The following is a 13,225-nucleotide window of genomic DNA, read 5'->3' on the forward strand; positions in this document are numbered from 1 at the left end:
GGGTGGGGTGGGGATGAAGGGGTGGAGGAAGAGAGATTAGGAAAAATCGCTGCCCCAGAAATCAAGGGAAGTGTCTCAACAGAGAGAGCACTCCTGTGACCCGCGTCAGATTACATTTGGAAGGCACCAGCTGTATCCTATGGACTTAGCGAGGCTGGGAGTGAGCTCGGCTGGGGCTGCTTCTGTGGAGTGGGGGAGGTGCTGTGTGGCCCCAGCAGGGAAGGAAGGGGCTGCCCAGTTAGCAGCTTGAGGGGGAGATGCCCTCAGAGCCAGAGGGGCTGAGGGTTTCTGGATTGAGGGAGAAGACTGAAGGCCAAGTCCTGGGGGGCTGGGGAGGGGCCCCGAGGCCCTGGTCGGGGGATCTGAGAGACCTCGGGAGAGAGGCAGGGGCAGTTGGTGAGCACATGGGAGGGATGGGAGGCAGGTGAAGGCCACGGGGCTCCGGGCCCTTCTGTCCTCATGAGACAGCTGCTGTGAGGGCATTTTCAGAGGTTTGGGTTAGTAGTTGCAAGGAGTCTGGAGACTTCACAGCCAAGTGAAAGAGGGGGGAGGGTAGGTACTGAGGGCACAGATCATCCTGGACGGCATCTTTCCTGAGGTACTTAGAGGCCTGAGCATTTGAAGTTGACAGCCTGAGTTGGAGACTGTTCCCCGTTTAGAGGTCTCCACGGAGGCTGAGACAAAGGGGCAAGAGCCCAGAGGGCTGAATCTTGGTGAGACAGGGTCTAAGCAGTGAAGGAAGGAAGTGAATCCTGGATGCCGAGACCCCCAGTGGGACTCCCAGGGCCTGGAATTCTCCATGAGATTGAAAAATGGGGGCATGTTTTAAAATGACTCTTTGATGAAAAAATAAATATAAATATATAAAAATGACTCTTTGACTATGTGATTATCTTTGTAATCAGCAAAAAAAAAAAGGTCAATTTAAAAAGCCAAATTGCGGGCGCCTGGGTGGCTCAGTTGGTTAAGCGACTGCCTTCGGCTCAGGTCATGATCCCGGAGTCCGGGGATCAAGTCCGCATCGGGCTCCCTGCTCGGCAGGGAGTCTGCTTCTCCCTCTGACCCTCCCCCCTCTCATGCTCTCTGTCTCTCATTCTCTCTGTCTCAAATAAATAAATAAAATCTTAAAAAAAAAAAAAAGCCAAATTGCCTGAATGCCCATCAACTGTGCAATGGATAAATACATTGTGGTATATTTCTGCAGGGGAAGACATTACAATTCCATGCAATGGCATAGATACACCTCAAAAACATACACCTGTTGAGCAAAAGAGGTCAGACATAAAAGACTAGATGCTGTTTACAATCTTTTCTGTAAAGTTCAACAAACAGGCAAAAGTAATCTGTGGTGTTAGGTTTCAAGACAGTGACGACTCTTGGGGAGAGAAGTCTCTAGAGAGGGGTACCAACTGCTCTCCAGGGGCTGCTAACCGTTCCACCTGCTGATCCTGATGCCGGCTCCACGGGCCCGTCCAGTCGGTCAAATGCGTTGCCTATACATTTATGACATGGGCATTTTTCTGTGTGTTTATTCTACTTCAATAAAAAGTTTAAAAGAGAGACTATCTAAGGTGAAGCAATTGCCTTGGGCTGCAAGGGCGGTCGCTTCTGAGATGGCCTCCTGTCACGGAAGGTGGACATCCTCCTGGCCAGAGGGACACATGAGCTATCAGAGTGGCCGTGACTCCTCCTGACTTAGTGCTCTGGGGGAGGGGGCAAACCACCTCCGCCTTCTCCCCCTACCCTCATCGGTCATGGCAAAAGGCCTTCCCGATGTCCAACCACATCATAAATACTAAAGGCCATTTCCCCTCTGGAATGCTCCAGGCTTTGTGTCCAGCGCCTCCTGCAGCAAGGCCTACAACTATGGGACCGCACAGTTCCTTCGCCTGAAGTTGAGGACCTGGGAGGGCCGTCTCGGGCGCTATCCCTCCGCTGGTGTGTACCAGCTGCCCTCAGCAGGCCCATCAGGGTCCAGCTGCCCTGGATCCATCCCAGGGTGGGGGGTGCCTTCTTCTAATTTGTCCCAAGATGCCCAAGGGATCCTCAACATCCCTGCTAGAAGTTGTTGGGCAAACAGCCTGGAGGTCTTACGACGTCGGGGCCAGAAAGAAGGGAGTGTGAGGGCTTAACCGGAGTATTCCACTACCAACAGTGGTGGGCAGAGAAGCTTCTCTTGTTCAAGGTGCTTGAATGGACATTATGTGTGGCCAGGGCTTTGCCCAAGTCCTGGCAAGAAGGATCGAGGCATCTCTCCCGGCCACAGTTGCTCTGGTTCCCGGGGAGCCCGCTGGGTGGCCGTGAGGGAGCGCTAGGGGGACCAGTGGGCACAGCAGTCCTTCTTCCTCTTGCGTCATGGGCAGACCGGGCGGATGCCTGCCACTAGTTGGTAAGACATGTGTCTGGGATTCTGTGTGTCCTGCTGTCATTCTATCGCTGATGGAATCCTCCTAGGGCCCCAATGGTCCTTTAGTTCCCACTTTTGATGTCTGAGAGGGGCCCCTTGGGAGGAGGGGGGGTGGGGGGTAGGTGAGGAGTCCCGGGCTGCTGGCCCCCAGCATCCCCCCCTCTCCCAGCGGGCTTTCTGCTCACAGCGGCTTTGCAATGGGCATTCCGTGGTATCTGGTCATGGCCCGAGACTTTTTGTTCTGCAAGATACTTGGTTTTTTTTCTTCTCTCGTTTTCAAGTATTCTCCAAGGCTTTCTGTGGAGTTTTTGCTCCTCAGTTTCTTTTGATTTTTTCCCCCCTTATTGATGGCCACATTTCATCCTAGGTCCTTTCCCGGAAATTGAGTACCTGTGGGGGCATAGCTGGGGCCGGCCCTCTACCGCCAAGCATGAAATATCACGTGGGCATCCAGAGCCTCGCCGCAGCCCTGAGGACCCCTCCCACTCCACAGTCGGTCCCTTTGGAGAATGAACCCAGCCTATTTCCTATCTTTATGGATGAGAAAACTCTGTATTTGAGGAAGCAGCCATTTATCTTCACCAAGAGCCTCACCTCGGCGCCTCGTCCTGAGGAGGCAGGCCCAGAGAGGGGAGTTTCATTCTGAGGTGTGAAATGGCAACAGACTGATGGGAATAACGTACGGAACTCATAATGCAGAAAAGTGGTACCACTGGAAAAGATGAAAGTTCTAGAAAGCTTTGGGGACATCTCGGGGCAATTAGTAAAATGAGATTTAGTTCTTGAAACCAAGCGCTTTGTAACTATGTGTCGATTCTTTGCTTCTCTACATATAGGAGAATCGGAGAATCGTTTGAGCCGCCCCTGTGGTGCAGCCCCTGCTAGCTTCTTCCTTCCTGTAGAATTTCTCGTCCGTCAGAGCTGCTGCCATCGGTCCAAGCTGCCTTCCACCAATTCTCTTTCACTCACTCCTGTCGCAACTGCACCAACCACCCCATCCGATTTCTCCACTTGTGATAGGCGTGTGGACACAGTTACGTGTTTGTCTTTGCTTTTCTGTCACTTCCGGGCCTGCCCAGGGTCGGATCCTTAGGTCCTTACCATTTTCTTCCGATCCCTGAGCATGTCCTCGTGACTACTGACTGGCCCTGGGGTAGGTACCAGCCAGAATCCCAGTACAGTGTGACACCAATTGTCGTTTTCTCCTATTTTAGTCGGAAAACCACCCTGATTCCATTTGAATCCCACTCCCAGCAATTTGGAGCCCCTCCGGCCAGCCCGTGCTTTCGGTCTCAGAGGCCCTACCTGTCTTGTGTCCTGCATCGATCGGAGCTGAAATCCTCCGAGGAACCGGAGAATTAGAGGAAAATGAATCCAGCAAACAGAGTGGGAGTGGTAGCACGAGATGGTGAACCAGCCTGGAACAGGCTGGGCCAAGAGGGTGGCAGCAAGCACTTGCTATGTGTGGATCGACCTGGAAATCGGAGGTTCCAGAATCCAGGGCAAGTTAAGGAGGGCGCTGGGGAGATGAAGAGGATGAGGCAGAGGGAGGCAGGTGAAGAAGATACCCAACGTATAAGGAGAAAGGGAGAGGTGTGAAGAGTCATGCTGGGGCAGGATGCTCTGTCTGACATGGAGTGGTGGGGAGGACAGGCATTCTGGGCCTTGGGAGCAGGGAAGGGAGTAGGGGAAATAATGGCCACTCTCTTGGACCACATCTACGCAAATGATCGGCAGTACGATGGGAACCTCTCTTCTGCAGACAGACTGGCGCTACTTGGCAGGCTGCCTCAGCCTTCTTTGGAGGGCTGGTCTCTGGCCCGGCCGCAGTGCCTGCCCCCCTCCCCTCCCCTCTCCTCCCCTTGGGACCCTCCACCTGCACCAACAACAGAGCCTGTGGTCAGCCCACTTCCGGCCAGGCTGAAAGGGGCTCTTTCCTGAGCATGGAGGTGGCCATGCCTTGCCTGTCTCACTCTCCTGCATGCCCCCACGTCCAAATTACTGAAGCCCCCCACCCCCACCCCCAGGGCCTTTCCCCACTTGCTTCCTCAACCCCAGCAAACTCTCCAGAACCAGCCAGCCCTCAGCCAGTGTGTCCCCTGGGAAAGACCAAAGAGAAGGTCGGCTGCCCAGGCCTCTCTGCTGGGCTCCCCAATGCCTTCAGCGACACAAGGAAGCAGCCGGAAACAGGCCTCCAAGGGCTCCTCCTTCTTCCCGCCCCAGGATTCATTCTGGGGGTGGGGGCGGGGCGTATCTAAATACCTGCAACTTCCCCGCGCCCTCCTCACTTCTCCTAGCACTCTCAACCTGCTCTCCGAGGCCTGCCTGGGCCCTTCTCCTCCGCTCCAGCCCACCACCATCTCCCCAGTCCTCTGACAACGATGCCTGCATCCCATATTTTATTTAGCGCTTTATGATACTCCATTTATGGCTTAACTTGGTTTTAATCTCTAAAAGTAAAGCAAGATCTAGCAAGATAACTGCATTTTCGTAAAGCACCCCTCCACCCCCGGGGGATAAACAAGGAGCTTCAGGGAAGCCAGGCTGCCTGGGTAATGGTGGCTGGTGGTCCAGTATGAAAAGGTATTGAGTGTGGCGCACTGGGCACAGGCCATAGACAGCAATGGCATTGGCCCCAACAACTGATGACATCTCTGTGGGGATGGAAGAGAGGAGTTCAAGGGCAATGAAGGAATTAAACCTGGTGCTTGGGACGCTCTTGGGAGCAAGGAAATGTAAGAAAGGCTTAGGTGGGTGCGGTAGGAGTGAGGTAGTGGGGTGAGGGGGCCAAGCAGGTAAGACCTGCTCAGGAAGGGTGTGGACTTGGACACCGGGCTGAGGGGACAGACTTGGGGGCCAGACCATTGCCTCAAGTGGGCAGGCTGCACCTTGGAACCACTGCTTTGCATATGGGACCCGAGGGCCCCATGATCAGTCCAGCCCAGCCAGGGCAGCTCACAGGGAGGGCTGTGGAGGGGGGTGGATAGGGTTTGGGGCACAGGGAGGGAAAGGAAGGACGTCCCTCCTAGGGCAGAGCTGGGGACCATGGCCAGGCTCCGGGATGGCTGGAAGGCAGGGCACAGCCCAGGTAGGCCATGAATACAGGCCGAATTGAACTGCACAATGGAGGTGATAAATCGTCCTTCCGATGTTCTTGCATCTTAGGGGGAAGGACAGACAGAGTGGGGAGTGGGGGAGAGGAGCTCCAATGTGATTTTACTCTGGGCTGTGCTTGCCCTCCCTCTGCAGTAAGAGCCAGCTAGAAGTGGGGTAGCAAGGGGGGCTCCTGGTGGGGTGTTGGGAGCCGGGTTCCCATCAGAGACAAGCCCAACAGACACTAGGCAGAGGGGCCTCCAGGGAGCCCTGGACGGCCAGTGGCTTTTCCCTAGGGAGCAGAGATCTCGCCTTCCTCTGACCCCTGATTGGTTTCCAGAATAGAAACCTCCTGGCTTCTCCTGAAACACTTTCTATTCTTCTGTGCATTGCTGGCTCATCCTCCTCCCTCCAACTCAGCTAATGTCCTCTCAGAAAAGCCTTCTCGGATGCCTCTCAGCTCCAGTGCCCACCCCCACCCCAAAGCCCCACTCCCAGGAGTGTCCTGCCACCCTGCTGGTCCTGTTTTCTTGACATTATCTGGATTGATCTTGTCCATCTCTGTTTCCTTATTGGTTTTCTCTGTCTCCTCCCTAGAGGGTAAGCTCCATGCATGCGGGGTTCTGGTCATTCTTGACTGCAGCTGTACCTTCAGCTTCTAGAATGGGGCCTGCCACAGATGGGCACTCAATGAGTATTTGTTGAATGGATGAATGGGTGGATGACGACAGATGGACAAACACCAGGTTTCTGGGGTGGGAATCGTTTCAAACCTCCCTGATGCTCATCCCAGGACCCCATTTGGGGGAGCTCCTGGCTGGGGTAGAGAATGCATTCTGGGCCTGGGCTGGTCAGTGTTTGCTCCCCGATAGAGGGCATGCTGAGAGATTTGTGAAATGGGATACAAGCCTAGTTTCATTTGAGCCTTAACCCCTGGAGGCAGGGAAAGGAAGGACCAAAAATGTGTAGTTCTATTGCCCCTGCCTAGGCATGGGGCCTGCTCTTGAGGGCCAGACAGTCTAGAGGGGGTCTCTGAGGGTCAGAGAGGGAGAAGCACGGTCCTCAGATTGTCTGATGGAGTGGGAGGTGTGGTGCTGAGCACACAGAGCCTATGGGGTGTCACAGCCCTTGGGTGACAGCAGTCGGTCCAATAGGGGGGCAGCAGGAGGGCCTTGAGCTAGGTGCAGGAGCAGGTGGGGCTACCTCCCCCACCCCCCACCCAGATGCAGGAGTTCTAGATGGAGACTCTAACCTGGACCTCTTTTCAACTTTAACATAAGCAGTTCTAGTCCTGTTCTCCTTCCTAGCTAACCACACTGCCGTCGCTGCCTCCAAGACCCCAGCATGGCCAATGCAATGAGACGGAATAGAAAGCACCTTGAGATTTCACCTTAGCCCACAGGGTCCCATCACTTCAAAGTTCAGGAAATATCAGACAGTGGGATAGGGAAGCTCAGAGAGGAACTTAAGAACTTCACTGAAGGTGGGTTCTAGAATAGGTTGATGATACCTTTTTCTCTCTTCTAAGGGGCTCCTTCCCTCTTTTTATACTTGTGAGGGAGTTTGAATCTCTTATTTTTAAGAGAGAAAATATCTGGGTTTGGAAAGAGGAACCCCAAACTGATACCAGTCTGAGTTGGGGATATTTGGGGCTGGTCAAAACTAGTCAAAGAGCAAGGATCCAGGGAGCAGATTGCCCTTCACCCCATCTATGTCCTCTTGGCCTGTCCGGCCTTGGCCAGGCGCCTCACCCCCTCATGGAAGGTCTGGAAGTGTCCTAGAGCATCCCCAAAGAGCATTCAAGGCTGAGCCTTGGGGGAACCTCTAGGGCTTGGTGTATGGGTCCAGGAGCTGTAGAGTGAGGCATGGCTTTGGACTCTCCTCACTTGCCCATCGGGCACCAATCTGATGAGCCTCTGCAGCCTCCCCGTGCTGCCGTCCCCACAGAGCAAAGTGCCCCATTGGGCATTTCCTCTGCAGGGACCCACCGTCTTCCACATCTGCTTCCCCCATATCACCCCCAACTCCCTAGCCCACTCAGGTCCCCCTCCTTATCCCAGTCTCCTGTGTTTATAGCCGGGCTCTTGCCACAGAAGCCCCGTCCTGCTTCCCGGGGTTGGGTCCATCCCCGTGAGTCCCCCTCTTGCTTGAGCCTCAGGGTCTTAGGTTCAGCATCCTCTTTCCTTCACAGCTGCAACCACCTGCCCTACCTTCGTTGGCTCTTATCCCTGCCTTCAGCAGCGGCCTCGGAGGGGCACTCTTGCCCCCCTGGCCAATCACCTCCTGTCAGGCATGGAGTCCTGTCCATTTTAAATGCTTCTCTGCCAAGAACAGTGGGGTAACAGATCACCTAAAAGATGTTCAGGAAATCTCAGAAATGGCATGAAACATTTGTCCCTGACCAAGCAGAAGCGTCAATGGTTGGGAGGGCCTCATCCTCTGGTTGGTTCTTGGTGACCCCCACTTCGCTTTCATACCTCTTTGGATTTTCTTGAGTCTCCTGGAGGTCAGCTGTGATCCAGTTTGTTCTGGGTATTGTATGTGCATTCACAGGCTGTAGGAAGTCAGGGGGGAATGACGGGGGGCCAGAATCAACCCGTTGAAGCAGCACAGGAAGACCCCATTGAAAGTGGGGCCACCACCCCCAGATGATGGGAGCTGAGACAGCCTGAGATTGATGGGGGGCCATGACAGATCCATGTACCAGTCGCTGGGCCTCCCTGGCAGCCCCCAGGCCCCCATCGGTCAGAGAAGACCAAGTAACACTGGTACCGGAAGAGGGGGGGTTCCTGCCTAGAAACTAAAGGACTTCAAAGGAAGCAGTGCCCTTTGGGACTGATCCTGCCCAAGAGTCTGGTTCATAAGTGAAGGGAATGGAATCCAAGCTGGGATATCTGGCTGCAAAGGTTTTTGGGAATGCCATTTTTGTAAGGATCAGATATCAGGGTTTCTGAGGTTTGACCTCACTGCTGTTCTGGTTTCTGGGGAATACATAAACTTAGGAGGTTAGAGTAAATAAAGTTAAGTGGATGGAGGGCTAAGGGTTAGCCCCAAATAGCCACGAAAGCAGAAACCTGTGTGTGTGGCATTTGGGATCCTGACAGTGGGGAAGATGACGGTGGAGCTTTCAGGTGCCCTTACTAGCAGGAAGGGGCAGCTGAGAGAGTGGGAGAATTGCTTCCGAGAGTCTGGGTTAGAACCAGGAAGTGCTTTAGTCTTAAAGCACTGTCCCTGGTTGAAGAGCTTGGAGGTACAGAGGAGCTGGTGACCGGGCTGTCCATGGGGCCAGGCCCCTCGGGACAGTGGCCTGGCCTTGAACTTGGTCTGGATGGCAGAAGACTCTTCGTCTATAGGGCACTTGCATTCTACCAGCCTCAACTTTTCAGGCAGAAAATATATGCAAGAACAGGGGTGGCGTTGGTTTGGGGATGGGATGGGGCTTTGGGCTCTTAATGGACTAGAGTGACATCAACTCCCATGGCGGACTGGCTAGTTTCCATGCCAAAAAAACCCCCATCCAGGAACAAGGGAGCAAACCCAGGAATAAAGCCCAGACAGAGAAGTGGCCCGCATCACAGGTGAAGTTGGCATACGGGAGCATTCCAATAGGTTCTAGAAAGAACAAAAGAGGCAGTGGAAGTAATCACCGGTGTCTGGTTCTATCGTAGTGAGTGAGCTACAACCCCAGGAGCTAGCAAACTAGGTTTTAGTTCTGAAAGAAGGGTGTTTAACTCTCCAATCATCTTCAGTAGTATGTTGAGGGCCAGGCTGAGTGAACTGGACTATGGAATTTTTACTTAAGTGAGGTCCAGGTAGAAAAGGAGGGGGCAAAGCAGATCCTGCCTGCCCAGGGGATTCTGGGAAGGAGGAGCGAGAAAGAGAAACCCCTCTCCCAGGGTTCAGCCCCAGAGCATCTGGAGGAGAGCATTACTAACAGAGTATGGCCAAAACAAAGGGCAAGTGTCGCACAGACACCTTTCATGGGACACCTTTCATCGGCAGACTGAGGGGTCACTGAGTCTGAGTTTTCTTGAGCTGCCCTGGTTCCCATGTGCTTTAGGAAAGACCCGGAAGTGGCTGGCTATTCTGTTGGAGGTGCCTGGCATCAGGGTCACTCCAGCGCCAACACTGCTGGACCACGTGGAGGCGGCAGCTGGCCCAGAATGCCGGTAGGAACACTGCTCGAGCCACAGAAGGTGCCACATCCCTGTCCCCTGGTGGAGCAAAGAGCCCCACCCTGAAGACCGGAGCAGGCCCCATGTGGGGCCTCAGAGAGATTCTCCGTTACTGAATGGGACTGAACTTTGAACCAGACTGAGCATTTGGGCAGGTTTTTTTTTTAAGCTATAGACCAAATAAAGAAATGTCATTTTCTCTGCCCAACTGTCATGTTGGTTAAATGTTGCAGCCCTGCCCCATCAGCCATCGTGTTGTCAGGGGAGGTGGCCCTTCTGCCGTCAGGTGGCCCTTCTGCCGTCAGGAGGGCTCCTTGGCTGCCAGCATCCCTGGTCCTTTCCAAGGTGTTCACTGGGTCATTAGCGTTGAGAGCCAGAGATCGAAGTGCTGATAATGACTGATCCCACATGTGGCCTTGGGCTGAGCATCCTGTGCCTACAAGACCATTCTGGGCCCAAAGTCTATGATAGAGGAGCCAAACACACACATCTGCGCTTGGATCCCAGATAGGTGGGCCTGGCCGCCCCTATCCACACCGCCAGCCTCGAGGTCCGGATGATCCCTGGAGGCTGGGTCAGCGGAGTGCCTCCTTGGGATCTCCTAGTCCACCCTCCAGGAACAGGGGACAGGCCTGCAGGGCCGGGGTTTCTGGCAGCCACAACCAAGGTAGATAGAGGAGCCAGACAAACCAGAGTTTGAGATCAGGCCGTATGTAGTATATAGTGTATAGTGACCTTTCCTCCAGGGGCAAGGAGGACTAAGGGGACCTCAGCTCAGACCGAGGCTTAAAACACAGTATCATAAAAGCTTGTAAGCCTGGGAAAGGCTTGACCGGGCTCGTGGGCCAGGAGTGTGTCTGGAGCGGGGTCTCTTTGACTAGGGGTGAGGGCACGGTGGCAGGGAAAGGAGGTATCTTCAGGTCCCCAGGGGGCAGCAAGGACATCTGAGGAGGGCAGGAGGAGTCTCCCCCAGGATCTTGGCCAGTGGCCCAGGCATAGTCCCCACATCCACTGGGAGAGGAAACGTGGAAGTTGGCAAGCTGGGATGGGGGCCCAGGCCATCGGGACCTTGTCTATCTTTCTGCCAACCTTAGCATGTCCCCTCTACCCTCATGCCCACCAAATGCTAATGTTCTTCCAGGCACCAGGCCCAGAGGAAAGGGAGAGAAGGCCTGATGGGGCAGACTGGGCCATTTGGGGCCTATCCCCTTGGCTTACGTCTCATCAGCCAGAACCACCTCCCATGCCATCTCTACATGCAGTCACTGAGGATGGCCAGGGAGGAAGAAGGGCCTTGGGGTGCAGGCCAGCCCCCCAGTGAACTGCATTCTGGCATAGCTGCCTCCCTATCTCCTCCTCCATCCCGCCAAAGGCCCTCACGCTGAGGGCAGAGTCCTGGCTTCCCCGGCCTTCCTGCTGGGCCCTGAAGAGTGGATTAGGATTTTATGGCAATTCGGCAGAAAACAGGTGGATATGGCCTTTGCCACCACCGAGTGGGCGGGGGTGCAATGGGTGTAGGTTGGGGACAGCGCGGCAGGTTGGAAAACACATAGAAGAGCCCTGACTCCCAGTCTAGACAAGGCAATGGGCAGGAGAGCTTCCAGGAGGTGGCGCTGTCCTGGCTGAAGCCTAAAGGATGGAAAGGAGCAAGTGAGGGGGGCAAAATGCCACAGCTAAGGAACAGGGAGGAATTTAGCCGGAGGGTCGGGGAAGAACCAGAGCTGGAGAAACAGCAGGTCCAGGACACATAGGGCCACGCCACGAGGAGTGAGCAGAGGGGGGACCCCGGGCGGGCTGGAGAGAGGTCTCGGCCCACCAGTGGCACAGGCCAGGCTGGGGGATCAGCGCCAGTTAGGAGACAACGGCAGTTAAGCAGGCAGGGATGACAGGGGCCAATGCTCACCGAGTGACAGAGATGGAGAGAGACTGCAGAGACCATACAAGGCTTAAAGACCCACAAAGGGGTAGACGCAGTCTGGAGAGAGTGACTCCTGGCCTTGGGAGGCCAGGTGTGTGGTGGTGGCCTTCAGTGAGGGAGGGGGACGCAAGGGAGGAGCGACTGTAGGCAGAAGAGGCCACATCTGGTTGGAGAGGCCGGTTCAAGCACATGGGGGAAGAGATGGAAGATGTGGGTATCTGGTCTAGGAGCTCCGCCGAGTTCTGGCTTGGGACCCACTTCTGCCCCCTGGCCGAGGCCAGCACCTGGGACAAAACCTTCCTGCCACTGGCCACCAGGGAGACAAGTAAAGGACAAGGGATGTACAAGTGGGCCTTTGCTTTCCTTTGGGCCACTGTCCAGTGGCCTTGGATGGGCACCTAGGAGAGTTCCCAGGGATCTCCCTCCCCCACTCCCACCCATTCCATCCCATCCTCTTGACCCCAGCCTCCCTCCTGGCTCCCGGCACCCCCAGGGGCCCGGCTCCCCTTTAGAGAGACTCAGATTACAAGATTCCGAGGGTAGCATGGGGGCAGGACCTTTGGGCCTTTTGGACTGTTCCCAAGGGATGCAGAAGGGGAGCAACCCTGCCTCCATCAGAATCGGCTTTGGTGCAGACCACACCCTCCCATGCAGGGACCTGTCACAGACGCCTTCCCCTTTAGGGTGGGAGTGGGATCAGTTCCCCTGTTAGGAGCTCAGGGGAATCCAGAGAATTCTCATCTGGAGGCAGTGATCGGGGCTTCCGTCAGCAGATGTGCTGCTGTGAGGCTGCCTGGGAAGTTCCATCTTCCAGAAAATGAAGAGTCTTCGAGCTTTTCGGGGGCAGAGTAGGGTTTCTGGCATCCAGCCCCAGTGTCCCAGATGCCAAGTGGGGAGAAGGGTGTGGTCAGCCAGCCCGGACCCAAGGGGTAGCTGAATCCTGCTTCTGGCTCAGCAGCGCCTGGTGGCCTGTCCCGAGAGCATGTGAGCTACGGGGCATCCTTTCATAAGTCCCCTTATGTCTTGAACCAACCCAAGGGGCTTTGGTGAACCCCGCACAAGAACGGCAGTGGGGGGAGGAAGAACCCCGGCTGGCCCCCCAGAGGAGGGGGCTTGACGAGGTGAGCCAGGCATAGACAGAGACAGGAAAGGAGCCCAGGATGGCAAACAGGGTGCTGGGTCAAAGCTGGAAGACTTGAGGGGCCCCAGGAGGGGAGGGGCTGTTTTAAGTAGAATCAGGATGAGAATAGTCATTCACTCACTCATTCATTCACTCATTCATTCATTGAACAAATATTTTCGGGCCACAACCACGTGGCCGAGGCCTCAGAAATACATTTATGAACAAGACAGACAAGCACCCACTTTTCTGGAGCTGATGTTCCAGCCGGAAGGGTGGGGGAACAAAACTAATGCCAAACAAAGGAAGTCTGAGGGCTGTGGGTGGGGGGCAGGACGCGAACCCAAGAGCGGTACAAGCCAGCCGGACTGGACTGGGAGCAGTGTGGGGAGCAGTCCCTCGGCACCGTGGGGTCCTTGGGAGGCTGGGAGAGATGACAGGCCTCAGTAGAGCCCCTGCACCTAAGGCCCGGTGTGTTATGATGGCAAAGACAAGAAAAATGCTTAGCATTT

At 55.1% G+C, this 13,225-nt stretch overlaps 1 long non-coding RNA gene across 1 annotated transcript in view; it reads left to right on the plus strand.

Moving 5' to 3' along the window:
- The window catches only part of LOC145722826 (uncharacterized), a 25,322-nt gene extending 15,620 nt beyond the window's left edge, over positions 1 to 9,702 (plus strand). The window contains exons 2-3 of the long non-coding RNA XR_014147394.1: positions 2,775 to 3,054; positions 9,561 to 9,702. This is a non-coding gene — a long non-coding RNA (uncharacterized LOC145722826). The remainder of the gene's footprint in view (positions 1 to 2,774; positions 3,055 to 9,560) is intronic.
- Positions 9,703 to 13,225: the final 3,523 nt, after the last annotated feature.

The sequence above is a fragment of the Leptonychotes weddellii genome, chromosome 8 (assembly GCF_054177405.1).
Source record: "Leptonychotes weddellii isolate Sample4059 chromosome 8, ASM5417740v2, whole genome shotgun sequence".
Classification (NCBI taxonomy): domain Eukaryota; kingdom Metazoa; phylum Chordata; class Mammalia; order Carnivora; family Phocidae; genus Leptonychotes; species Leptonychotes weddellii.